The sequence below is a fragment of the Macaca thibetana genome, chromosome 7, assembly GCF_024542745.1.
Source record: "Macaca thibetana thibetana isolate TM-01 chromosome 7, ASM2454274v1, whole genome shotgun sequence".
In the NCBI taxonomy this organism is placed as follows: Eukaryota; Metazoa; Chordata; class Mammalia; order Primates; family Cercopithecidae; genus Macaca; species Macaca thibetana.
Genome location: NC_065584.1, coordinates 31,060,292 through 31,073,515, shown reverse-complemented (window position 1 = coordinate 31,073,515; position 13,224 = coordinate 31,060,292).

Below are 13,224 nucleotides of genomic sequence, written 5' to 3'. Positions count from 1 at the left end.
ACCAATTTAAAGTTGGTTTTAAGAAAATATGATACCAAAATGTGGCAACAATTGTGTAAGTGATACAATAATGACTAAAGTTTGAGTGATTCTATGCCGGCAGCAGAAGCTGGGCTGGAAGACAGGGACTCTTCTAAAGGAGTTTTTAGAGCCCTGCAGAGACTGTGTCTACTTGTGTCCTTCAAACATTGTCAGCAGCCAATACTTATCATGATAAGTGTTTATTATGACCAGTGTTGTCATGCCAGGAGCCAGGGGGAGTGGAAATCTTTCTTCTGGGGAGAATGGGATGCCCTTTTCAACAGCTTAGGAGAACCCCAGACTCAAACTGTGTCCAAGCCTACAGACCAAGAAGCAGGCTGGGCACAAATGTCTCTCAGGGCCAAGTTTGAGAGGGGAGAGCTGTACACCCTTCTCACATCTTTCCCACGTGCTCCAGGTGCCACCACTGCCCAAGGCGGTTCCTCACTCCTCTTCCCAAAGCACCACTGCGAATGGCCAGGTTGGCCAGGGGCTGAAGCAAAGCGGGGAGGGGCAGGGTGCAAAGGAGAGATGACAAAGACAGAAAAAGAGAAGACAGCCAGAGAATGGAAGGCTGGGGGAGGGGAGATACTGAAGGAGAAAGAAGAAAGTAAAGTGGGGGAAAAAAAGCATTTGTAAAATTAAAAGGCAAGGCCCCATCAGATGGGGTTGGGCAAGGAATGCATGTTACAGGCAGGAGTAATTGGTAATCGGAGCTGATGTGAAGAAGGGATGATTTATGGGAGCATGCAGACAAGGGTGGAATAATTTTTGGAGCAGAACGGGGAACTTACTGAACGCCTGAAACTCAGCTACTTATCCACTCGTTCTTGTGATGAATTAGCTCTTGTTTAAAGTAACCGCGGCTCCATTTTTCATTCTGATTACTACACTTGATATCTTTCTCTCCCTCTGTTTCCCTCTGACCACTGCCCCCTTACCAGGTTCTGGGTGCAGAGCACTGGGTTTGTAGAAATTCATCACCCCTCCTCCTTACTTCTCCCTCTCTCCTACCCCGCCCCACCCCCGTAGCAACATTAACTCTAAATAGCCAAGTCTAAAACCCAGCCACTTGAAATATTGCACAGATTAGGAATGTGCAGAATTATTGAAGACTTTAGATGCAACGCTGGCCTGCTTATGCATCCCAAATGATTACAATTCCTCTGCTGATCTGATGTGGGAAGTCTCTTTCCAGGGCTGTCTACCACTGTGAAGTAGAGAACACACACCCCTTCCTAGCTGGGTGTAGCATTCCTTCCAAAGGTGGAAAGAACTTTGAGGATGCTGGCGAGCCCCGATGGGAGGGAAATTCAAGGTAAACAGTGTTCTTTATATACCATGTAGTGCTCCTTACCAACATGTTTAAAATATTAGTTTTAAATTTATAATATAAATGGACGGGCATGATGGCTCACACTTGTAATCCTAGTACTTTGAAAGGCCAAGGCAGGAAGATCGCATGAAGCCAGGAGTTCAAGACCAGCCTGGGCAACATAGAGAAACCCCATATGTAGAGACCCCATCTCTACAAAAAATAAAAATAAATAAATACATTTATAATGTGCAGAAAGGGAGCAATACTAAGCATAGGTATAGGCATACAAATATTACATCCTTTTATTATTATTATTATTATTTTTTTTTTTTTTTTTTTTGAGACGGAGTCTCGCTCTGTCACCCAGGCTGGAGTGCAGTGGCCGGATCTCAGCTCACTGCAAGCTCTGCCTCCCGGGTTTACGCCATTCTCCGGCCTCAGCCTCCCGAGTACCTGGGACTACAGGCGCCCGCCACCTCGCCCGGCTAGTTTTTTGTATTTCTTAATAGAGACGGGGTTTCACCATGTTAGCCAGGATGGTCTCGATCTCCTGACCTCGTGATCCGCCCGTCTCGGCCTCCCAAAGTGCTGGGATTACAGGCTTGAGCCACCGCGCCCGGCCTATTATTTTTATCTTTTATTATGTATTTTTGTTATTTTATTATTTGTATTTTTGTTATTGTTATTTTGTTATTATGTATTTCATTAAAAATACAACCTCATACATTCCAGCTCCCACTCGGGTCTCGACACAAATTTCCGTTAAGAAAAAGGCTGATGAAAAAGTGATTAAAACAGGCCAGGCACGGTGGCTTATGCCTGTAACTTTGGAAGGCCGAGGCAAGTGGGTCACCTGAGATCAGGGGTTCAAGACCAGCCTGGTCAACATGACGAAATCCTGTCTCTACCAAAAATTAGGCAGGCGTGGTGGCACATGCCGGTAATCCCAGCTACTCGGAGGCTGAGACATGAAAATCACTTGAACCCGGGAGGCGAAGCTTGCAGTGAGCCGAGATTATGCCACTGCATTCCAGCCTGGGAGACAGAGCGAGACTTCGTCTCAAAAAAACAAAAAAAAAGTGATTAAAAGAATTTAAATATTCACAGCAGTTACTTGTGACTATCACAAAGGAAAAATATTTATTAAATGCTTGGAAAAAACTTCTAAGATACTCTTGACCTCTGTTTTCTTCCCCAGCCATCAACTGTGAACCAAGAAACCGCCCCAGGCCGGGCTGCTGGCTCTCGGTCAGGTTGCTGCAGACACCTGGGCAGGTTGTGCAAGGCAGTGGTCCCAGGTCCTCATGTCTTGTTAGTGCACCCATCCCTCCAGCTTGGCTGCCTCTATTTTCTTCTGCTGTCGGTAATAAGGACACTCATGTTCTCAGCTGTGGGCCTTACCATGCCCCCTCCATTTCTGTTTGTTTGCTGCTGGCACCTGCCTGGGTCTCTTGCATCCCTTATGTGGCTCTGTCTCAGAGCCTGGGGTCTTTCCTGCCTCAGCAGATGCCTGGTTCTTCCAGCTTCTTTTCAAAGTTTTCTAAACACCGAGGACCCCTAGTTGCTGTCTCCATTGCTTTCCTGGATCCTGACCCACGGTGACCCTCAGGAACCTGCATGTGCCCCACCTCCAGCTGCTCTGTTGGCTCCTGACCCCGCTCCTATCTTTAAAAGCAGCCCCGCTGAGCTCCCTGGGGCTCAAGCCTATGCCTATGCGTTTGGCATGGTTTGGCATCCAGATCCCGGCTCTCCCGGCCCTGGGTTCGCTTTCTCCCTGACTTTATGATCTCCCTCAGTCTTGGAGGGACAGGAGAGAGGGAAGGAGAGTTGTGTTTCTGGTTCACAGAGAAAAGCTTTAGATTTGGAATTAGGACACTTAGAACCCAGTTGCAGCTTTGCCACCGACTCTAGGTGACAAGTTTTCCTCTTTGGACTTCAGTTTCCTCCCACAGAAAATGAAGAGATGGAGTGGCTGGTCACTAAGATCCTTTCCAGTGGCCAGGTGTGGTGGCTCATGCCTGTAGTCCCAGCACTTTGGGAGGCGGAGGCAGGCGGATCACTTGAGGTTAGGAGCTCAAGGTCAGCCTGGCCAACGTGGTGAAACCTCGTCTCTACTAAAACCTTAAAAATTAGCCGGGTGTGGTGGCAGGAGCCTGTAATCCCAGCTACTCGGGAGGCTGAGGCACGAGAATTTCTTGAACCCGGGAGGCAGAGGTTGCAGTGAGCAAAGATGGCACCACTACAGTCCAGTCTGGGCAACAGAGCGAGACTCCGTCTCAAAAACAACAACAACAGGCCAGGCGTGGTTGCTCGCCCCTGTAATCCTAGCACTTTGGGAGGCCGAGGTGGGTGGATTGCCTGAGCTCAGGAATTCAAGACCAGCCTGGGCAACATGGTGAAACCCCATCTCTACTAAAATACAAAAAATTAGCCAGGCATGGCAGCATGCGCCTGTAGCCCCAGCTACTGGGGACGCTGAGACAGAAGAATCTCTTGAACCAGAGGGGCAGAGGTTGCAGTGAGCCGAGATCACACCATTGCACTGCAGCCTGGGCGACATCTCAAAAACAGCAACAACGACGACAACAAATATCCTTTCCAGTGAATGGTTAAGAGCATTTGATGTAGTTAGACCCAGGGTCAAATCCCATCCATACCCTCACTGCGGATCTCTCTGAGCCTCTGTAACACCAACTTCCTGGGTTTTTATGAGGATGAAATGCAAGACTGAATACAAACTGCTTATTACCATACCCAGCACATGGCGAACACTCAGTAAGTGTTAGCTGCTATCATCGTCATCATCGTTGTCATCATTATTGTGTACCACTCTGTCATTGAGCTAATCCTAGAAGGTCTTTCCAGGTTGGCCTTTCATTTTGTTTTATATATTAAACTTTTTTTTAAAATGTATGTACATATGTATGTATGTATTGAGATGGAGTCTCGCTCTGTTGCCCAGGCTGGGATGCAATGGTGCGATCTCAGCTCGCTGCAACTTCTGCCTCCCGGGTATATACTGAACTTTTTAAAGTAGGGTCTCAGTCTTTATTCTGCCTCATCGCACTTGCTGAATAAGACCCGCTCTCAGCAGTGGCCAGCGATGGCTGGAGAAGGGAACAGCCCACACAGAGTCTGGGAATTACTGTTTTAGACTCATGCTTCTTTTAACAAGAAAACACTCCATCAAGAAGGAGCTGAGTCAGCCCGACAGCTGAATCCACAACATAACCAGTGAGGGGCTGGCACTCTCAGAGATGCCCAAGTCCATCCATCATCAGGGTCCAGACATCCTTGCTGGGCATTGGGAAGCAGGGTTGGGTGCAGGGTGGGGCAGGGCTGGTCCTGGTTGGCAGAGATGCAGTCGGGAGACTACAAAGACAGCAGCCAAGGCTGAAACCAGCACCGAGAGGCAGTAGGCCCCATCCAAGTTCCCGAGGGCCCCTAGAGGGGTGCAGACTAGAGACATGGCCAGCCAGATTTATGTAGCATGACTGCATGACACCTGAGCCCAACCCTTCCCAAGCTTCCTCCACCACCCGCCTGCCCTCCACTCTGGGTCACCTCCCAGACAGAGTAGGAAGCCTGGTCCAGGGTTGGGTATGCCCCAGGGATGACCTTCCCCCCCACCTCCTGCTGGTTGGCAGGTTCTGCAGATGTCTGGTCATTAAGCAAAAATGCCAGAAAAGAGAAGAGTTGCTCTGGCTCTGCCAGCAACAATGGGGGACTTCATTGCCTAACTTACATCCAGTGACAATGGATACTTCTTTCCTTTTTGCTGGGCTGTCTCTTTACCTGGCTGGGGCTTGGAGATGAACAGTTCCCCCAAGCTAAGCCAGCAGCCTTTCTTTCCTAGAAAGCAGGCCCTAATCAGACCTCCAGCCTCTGTGAGGATCAGCAAACGTACACCTGTCCACTTGGGGCTCAACGCTGCCTAATTCCAGCATCCAGCCATTCATTCCAAAAATATTAGTTGGCGCCCACTATGTGCCAAGTACTCCATGGGAGTTGGAGATGACTCAGATCCAGGGCTGGACCTATCACAAGTTAACCTACCCCCGAGGACAAAAATCATGCAGAGCATTTGACTCTCTTTTGGGGACAGGAGGCCCATTCCACTAGACTGTGCCCAGGTGGGAAGCAGGAACCAGATCTGTTACGCTCATTATTCTCTACTCAGCCCTTAGCACCATGCCTAGAAGACAGAAGATAGTCTGCAGTATTTCTGGAAGCAATACTTCTTCCAAAAGGGATTGTGGATGGATGACCCCTGAGTAGTCCACGCCAAGCAGCCAATCCTGACAGTGGCTACTACTCCATGGCATTCCATCCGTGCACACATGTGTCAATCCACTGTCTCCCACTCCACCCAGGAGGCTCCATAGGGATGCCCAGCCAATCCTGAAGAAACACTTTATAACAGCGACCCCTAGAGGCTGGCATTATCATCACACCCCATCACAGGAGAGGAAATGGAAGACAGTTTCAGGGACTAGCTAATGAGCACACCCGGGTTCCAAAGGCTGCCTCTTTCCCTTACACCGTCAGTACACAGGACACTGTCACAGAGTTTGGGGTGATGGTGTGCAGGCTGGAGAAGGAAAAGGAAGGGTGGGAGGAGCAGACATTACCAGTGTTGGGCTCTGCAGCAGGAGGCCGTGTTTCTAGCGCAGACTAAGGATCCAGATGCACCTTTGCTGGGTGTGTTGCTGGGAGGGGATGCGTGGTAAAGCCCTCCAAGCCCCCTAACCCCTACCCTTTTACGGAACAAATATTCAGCAGTTCTTTTTTACCAACTCGAATGACATTTTTTATAAATACTTTTTTTTTTTTTAAGAGATGGAGTCTCACTATGTTGCCCAAACTGGTCTCCAACTCCTGGGTTCAAGCGACCCTCTTACCTCAGCCTCATGAGTACCTGGGATTACAGAATTACAGGCACACACCACGGTGGGGGTGGGGGGGGGCTGACTTTCAGCAATTCTGATTGGCTGGACTCAGGGTTACCAGGTAGGACCAGGCCCAGGCCTGAAACCAAGGTTTCTGCACAACAGGCCTGGAAGGGATCTGACTGTTCAATAACCGAACTTCCCTCTTCCCCAGGTGCCCGCCCCTTTTACGGTGATCTGCATATCTTTAGCTAATAATTAACTTGTCACAAACCCCATCAATACCCCATCAAGAGAGTGATAGAGGGAGAGGGAGGGAACAGGGGAAAGGGTCCCAGCCCAGCCCAGCACCCCAGCCGGCCACAGCCCCACACTCATCTGGCCCATAATAAATACGATGAAAGGCACTCCTGATAAATGCCCATGTCAGGGAGAGATTTTACCTTCACTCAGAAACAATGTAATATCTCGGCTATTACCCAAAATAATTTATCAATGTGTAATAGCTTTGTGCAGGCCTCAGATAGGAGGGGAGCTGCGCTATCAGAGATGGATGTAGCCTACCTTCGGCTTTTAATTTTTAATGTTCGCAGCCAGCTTTGCATTAAAGGCCAGGTGTCATATAAAGACTTAATGTAAGAGGGGAGTTCATGAATTCTAATCAAGGGAGGAGCGCTCCCTGGCTGGCTGCTGTCACCTCCCGGCTGCTCTTATTGATCTTTTGTTTTCTCCCCTCCTGGTTCTTCTTGCTCTTCCTTCTCCTTTCTACCTCCTCCACCTCACCCCTCCCCTCCCTGCCCAGCCCTTCCTGCCCCATCCCACCCTGGGTTTTCCTCTTCCCAAGATGCATTTCTTTTTTCCCACTGTAAGAAGGAGGGTCTCTGGCTGGGCCAGGGCAGCGAATGCAAAGATTCCAGAACAGCTGGACAAGACACCCAATTTCAAGATGGCAAGACTTTTTTTTTCTTCATTCATTGATTCCATTTTTATTTATTCATTCATTCTTTTTTCATTCATTCATCCAGAAAAGATTTTTGAATATTCATGAGGAGCCCAACACTGTGCTAGACAACGGAAGAGGCAGGCAAGATGGTTTCTGCCTCTAGAGGAGTTTCTAATCTTGCTGAGAAAATACTCATTCAGGCCAGGCGCGGTGGCTCACGCCTGTAATCCCAGCACTTTGGGAGGTCGAGGCAGATGGATCACCTGAGGTCAGGAGTTTGAGACCATCCTGGTCAACATGGTGAAACCCCGTCTCTACTAAAAATACAAACATTAGCCGGGCATTGTGGCACATGCCTATAGTGCCAGCTGCTTGGGAGGCTTCGGCAGGAGAGTCGCTTGAACCCAGGAGGTAGAGGTTGTAGTAAGCTGAGATCATGCTACTGCACTCCAGCTGGGGTGACAAAGTGAGACTCTGTCTCAAAAACAAAAACAAAAAAACTCTTCCTGCAAGCACACACATGTAAATATGACTGGAGACAGTTGCATGAGATTTAAAAGAAACCCTCAAATGTCACATTCTGAGTGAGGCTTTCCCTAATTTGTATAGCTAAGTATATATATATATATATATGCATACACACACACACACGCCTCTAGCTAGCATCCCCTGTCCTACCTGGGCTTTCTTTGCCTCCAGTGTCCTTACTACCTTCTACTACACTGTAGAAACTGCCTGTACTAAAAGACAAACAGGCACATTACAATTTTAAAGAGTTTATTGGAGCAAACAGTGATTCATAAGTCGGGCTGTGTTAGACCCCAAGTGGTTCAGGCCTCCACTGAGGGCGTGCAAGGTGAAAACTTTTTTTTTTTTTGAGATGAAGTCTCATTCTCTCACCCAGGCTGGAGTGCAGTGACACGATCTCGGCTCACTGCAACCTCCGCCTCCTGGGTTCAAGCAATTCTCCTGCCTCAGCCTCCTGAGTAGCTGGGATTACAGGCGCCTGCCACCATGCCCAGCTAATTTTTGTATTTTTAGTAGAGATGGGGTTTCACCATGTTGGTCAGGTTGCTCTCGAACTCCTGACCTCGTAATCCGCCTGCTTCGGCCTCCCAAAGTGCTGGGATTACAGGAGTGAGCCATCGCGCCCGGCCAGGTGAAAACTTTTATAAGTTATTTGCAGAAGCAAAACAGAAAAGATTTGATTAACTAAAGTGGAAAATCTCAGAGATTAGTTGGTTTCGGATTGGTAAAGTCTCCAGTTAGAGGTTTGTTGGCAGTTTCTGATTGGTTAAGCTTAAGCTGTGTTTTCTTTTTATTAATGTTTAAATTTTTTTTTTTTAATTTTTTGTAGAGACTGGGTCTCACTCTGTTGTCCAGCATGGACCTGAGCTGGCCTCACAGATCCTCCTGCCTCAGCCTCCCAAAGTGCTGGGATTATTGGCATGAGCCACTATACCTAGTCTATTCACTTGTGTTTTCTTGGGCTATGGCCCTTTACTCTGAGTTGGGTTTCAGTTGCTTACTTAGGAACCCAAGGCACTTTGGAGCTATCTCAGCCTAATGGCCTCCCAATTAATTCTTTTTTTTTTTTTTTTCCTGAGACGGAGTCTTGCTCTGTCACCCAGGTGGGAGTGCAGTGGCATGATCTCAGTTCACTGCAACCTCCGTCTCCTGGGTTCAAGCAATTCTCCTGCCTAAGCCTCCCAAGTAGCTGGGATTACAGGTGCCCACCACCACACGTGGCTAATTTTTGTATTTTTAGTAGAGATGGGATTTTACCGTGTTGGCTAGGCTGGTCTCGAACTCCTGACCTGAGGTGATCCACCCACCTCAACCTCCCAAAGTGCTGTGATTACAGGCATGAGTTACCACACCTGTCCCAATTAATTCTTTTATACCTATTTATTTTGTTTATGGTCTGACTCCTCCTACACAAATATAAGTTCCTGAGGGCAGGGATTTGGATCTCTTTTGTTCACTGATATGGTCCTTGTGCATAGAACAGTGCTCTATGTAGTAGCTACTCAATAAGTTATCTATTGACTGAATTAAGCAACAAAAAGGTGGTGCTCAGAGGACAAGAGCAATGGTATTGCCGAGCATGGGATAGGAAATGAACCATTGTGCCTTCCAGCAGCTGGCTACTGTAGCTCCTCTGCCCATTGTCTGTTCCCTGCCCTAGGGAGCCCCACCCCTATTTCAGATGCTACTGTAAGTCCCTGGGTAAACCACACTCTCCTTCTAGCCCCAGTCCAGCCCACCCCATTCCTGCCTCTCTTTGGTAGACTCCTGGTGGCTTCCTCTTCCTGCCCACCCCCCACCCCCCCCACCCCCCCCCCGCCAGCCTGACTCAGATCAGAGGCAGGAGTGGGGAGGGAGGAGGACAGGGGATGTATGTCCACCTGGCTGTGAGCTCACCAGGGTGGGGCTGGGCCTTATGCCTCCTCGGATCCCAGAGCACAGGTCCTGGCATGCAGTAGGTGCTCAGTTCTGGGTAGGCCAGTTTTTCTGTGAGTGCTGCATTCCTGCAAACCACTTCTAACTTCAAACTCACAGAATTCAAGACAAACTTTCCCGGAGGAATAGATATAAAGTAAGATCTGCCTCCTTTCAAAAATTTTGCACAAGTGAGACTTCATACCATTTGCATTGTCCAGTTTCAGATTAGTTTGAAAATGCCGACTGTGTGAGAGGGGCCAAGTTCTCTCCCCTGCTTTTGTGGCCCTGCGCCCTCTTTCCACTGTTTCTGCCCTCAAGAATACAGGATTCCTCTCCAAAGCTCCCTTTTGTTCCTTTAAGACCCACGGCAAAGGTCAGCCTCCTCCTTGAAGCCCTCAGAAACAGGGGGCCCCTCCCTCCTCTGTGCTCTCAAAAAATTTTGTTCCTGCCTTTGTCACAGGCAGTTGAATTGTAAACGAGCTGCTAATGGGTCCATGTCTCCATTAGATCTTGAGTCCTTGACAGCAGACACTATGTCTAAGTCATCTCTTTAATCCTATCACCTTATATATAAATGAAGGAATGAATGAGTGAATGGGGTGCCCAGGTAACTCCCACAGATCTCCTCCAAAGCTGGTGTAATCTTCTAAGCTGGATTCATCAGAATCACCTTTGGTGCTTAAAACAAACCAACAAACCAAAATAAAACAATGCAGATTCTTTTACGTCACTCCCAACCTTGCTTACAAATATCCCCGCCCACAAAAGATTTTGACTATCAGGCAAGTGGGAACTATAGCTCTAACCAGGGCCTGCCTTAGATTCACCTGGGGAACTTGGTAAAGGCACAGAATCCTGGGATACCATCCTGAATTTTTATTTTTATTTTTTCATTTTGTATATTTATTTATTTATTTGAGACAGTCTTGCTCTGTTGCCCAGGCTGGAGTGCGGTGGCTTGATCTTGGTTCACCGCAACCTCTACCTCCCAGGTTTAAGCGATTCTCATGCCTCAGTGTCCGCCCGGTAGCTGGAATCACAGGCGCGCCACCACCCTTCACTGATTTTTGTATTTTTAATAGAGACAGGTTGCCCAGGCTGGTCTCGAACTCCCAAGTTCAGGCAATCCACCCTCCTGGGCCTCCGAAAGTGCTAGGATTTCAGGCAGCCTCCCAAAGGACTAGGATTATAGGCATGAGCCACCATGACCGGCCTCCATCCTGAATTTTTAGAGCCAGACGCTCCAGGGAGAGTGTTTGTTTAACAAAGGCCGAGGTGACTGCAGGAGTCAGGGCGGTTTGGGAAATGCCCCAGGCCCATACACCTCAAGAGCTCCCAATCCTTGGTGAGGACACATCCTCCATCTCCTTTCAGACAATGAGTACTTCCAGAAGTCCCCAGTAATTTCCAGAGCAGGAAGGAACTTTAGTGATAATTCTATTGCAGTTTGTCAACCTCAGTACTGTTGCCATTCTGGTTCAGATATTTGTTCTGGGACGTCCTGTGTATGGTAGGATGTTTAGCAGCATCCCTGGCCTCCATCCACTGCATGCCAGTAGTAACACCTGCCCCACCATCCTCCAGTGTGACAACCCAAAATGTCTCCAGTCAAGTGTCCTGGGGGAATATATATCGCCCCTCACTAAGAAATATTTTGGTCCTGCCTGGGATTCAGGAAGGCTGAATTCTTTGCCCAAGGGAAGTAACAGTAAGATTTCAGGAAACAGTAAAAACTGAAGATGAAGATGATGTGCAAAGATGTTCATCACAATCTTGTTTATAACAACCAAACTAGAAGCAGCCAAAGTGACTAAAAATAAAAGAAAGATGTGTTAGCGTTTATGGCACCTTGTGAAATGGGATTTAGGCAGCCATGAAAATAGCAATATCAAAGATTAACTAATGACACTGAAAAATCAAAAAAGGTTATATGAAAAAAACAGCTTACATGGTGGAATGAAGAGCATGGTCCCAACATTATTTAAATGTGAAAGCAAAAGAACATAACTTTTTGCTATTTTCACAATGGACACTTAATTTTTTTTTCCTGATAAAACTTATTGTGCTAAAAAAACTAAAACAATACAGAGAAAATGAAATTCTTCCTCCACATTCTACTTCCTAATCACAAGGCCAGAGGAAAATGTTGGGACTCCCCAGGCAGAGTAAGAATTAACAGGTTACACTGGTATTCTTCAAGCACACATTCAGTATTTCTTTACTGGGAGTAGGGAGAAACTGAAACTTACTGAACAAAACCAAAAACATTATATCCTCTGCTTCAAAATAAGCAATTTATAACCAAGCACTGAAGACTTTTTTGTTTTCAATTACAAAATATTTGAAATATATGGAAGTTTATAGAAAACAATATAAACAAATTCCTATGTAACTATGTTAACTTACTGTAGGTGTTTAGTTTTTAGAAATGTTACACACCTGTAATTCCAGCACTTTGGGAGGCTGAGACAGGAGGATTGCTTGAGCCCAGAAGTTTGAGACCAGCCTGGGCAACATGGTGAAACCCGGTCTCTACAAAATTTAAAAATTAGCTGGGCGTGATGCCACATGCCTGTAGTCCCAGGTACTCAGAGGCTGAGCTGGGAGGATGGCTAAATTCAACTGGAGTGAGCCATGATGGCACCACTGCACTCCAGCCTGGGCAACAGAGCTAGACCCTGTCTCAAAAAAGAATGAAAAGAAATGTTGTAACTCTACTTATATAGTCTAAGCCATATTCTCTTACATTTTTCTTGCCTACTTGCCCTGAAAGAAATCACTGCCAGGCATGGTGGTTCACACCTATAATCCCAGCAATTTGGGAGGCCGAGGTGGGCAGATCACTCGAGGTCAGGAGTTCGTGACCAGCCTGGCCGACACTGTGAAACCCGTGTCCACTAAAAATACAAAAATTAGCCAGATGTGGTGGTGGGTGCCTGTAATCTCAGCTACTCGGGAGACTGAGGCAGGAGAACCGCTTGAACCCCGGAGGTGGAGGTTGCAGTGAGCTGAGATCGCGCCACTGCACTCCAGCCTGCATGACAGAGTGAGACTCCGTCTCAAAAAATAAATAAATAAATAAATAAATAAATAAATAAATAAACCACTATCTCGAAGGTGTTATCAATCATTTCCAGGCATGTTTTAATACATTTATTATATGTGCATATATCCATAGATAATTTTAGTCATGCAATTAAATAACATTTATTAATTAATATTAATATAAATAGCATCAAATTATACAGTCTCTTGCCATTTACTTCTTAAATCTTGTGATTTTTAAAAATTTGTTTATGTTTATGCATATAGATTTAATTTATTTATTTCAGTTGTGAATTATGACATTATATGACTAAATTACAGCTTATTGATCCTTTTTCCTGCTGCAGGACAGTTCTACTCTATCTCATTTTTCCACTATTTCAAACAATGCCGTGGTGAGTTTCCTGCAGATCTCTCTATGAATTTGTGGGAGACTTTGATTTCTATGGCAGCACTCCTCAAACCTTTTGATGTCAGGATTCCTTTACATTCTTTTTTTTTTTTTTTTTTTTTTTTTGAGACTGAGTTTCACTCTTGTTGCCCAGGCTGGAATGCAATCTCAG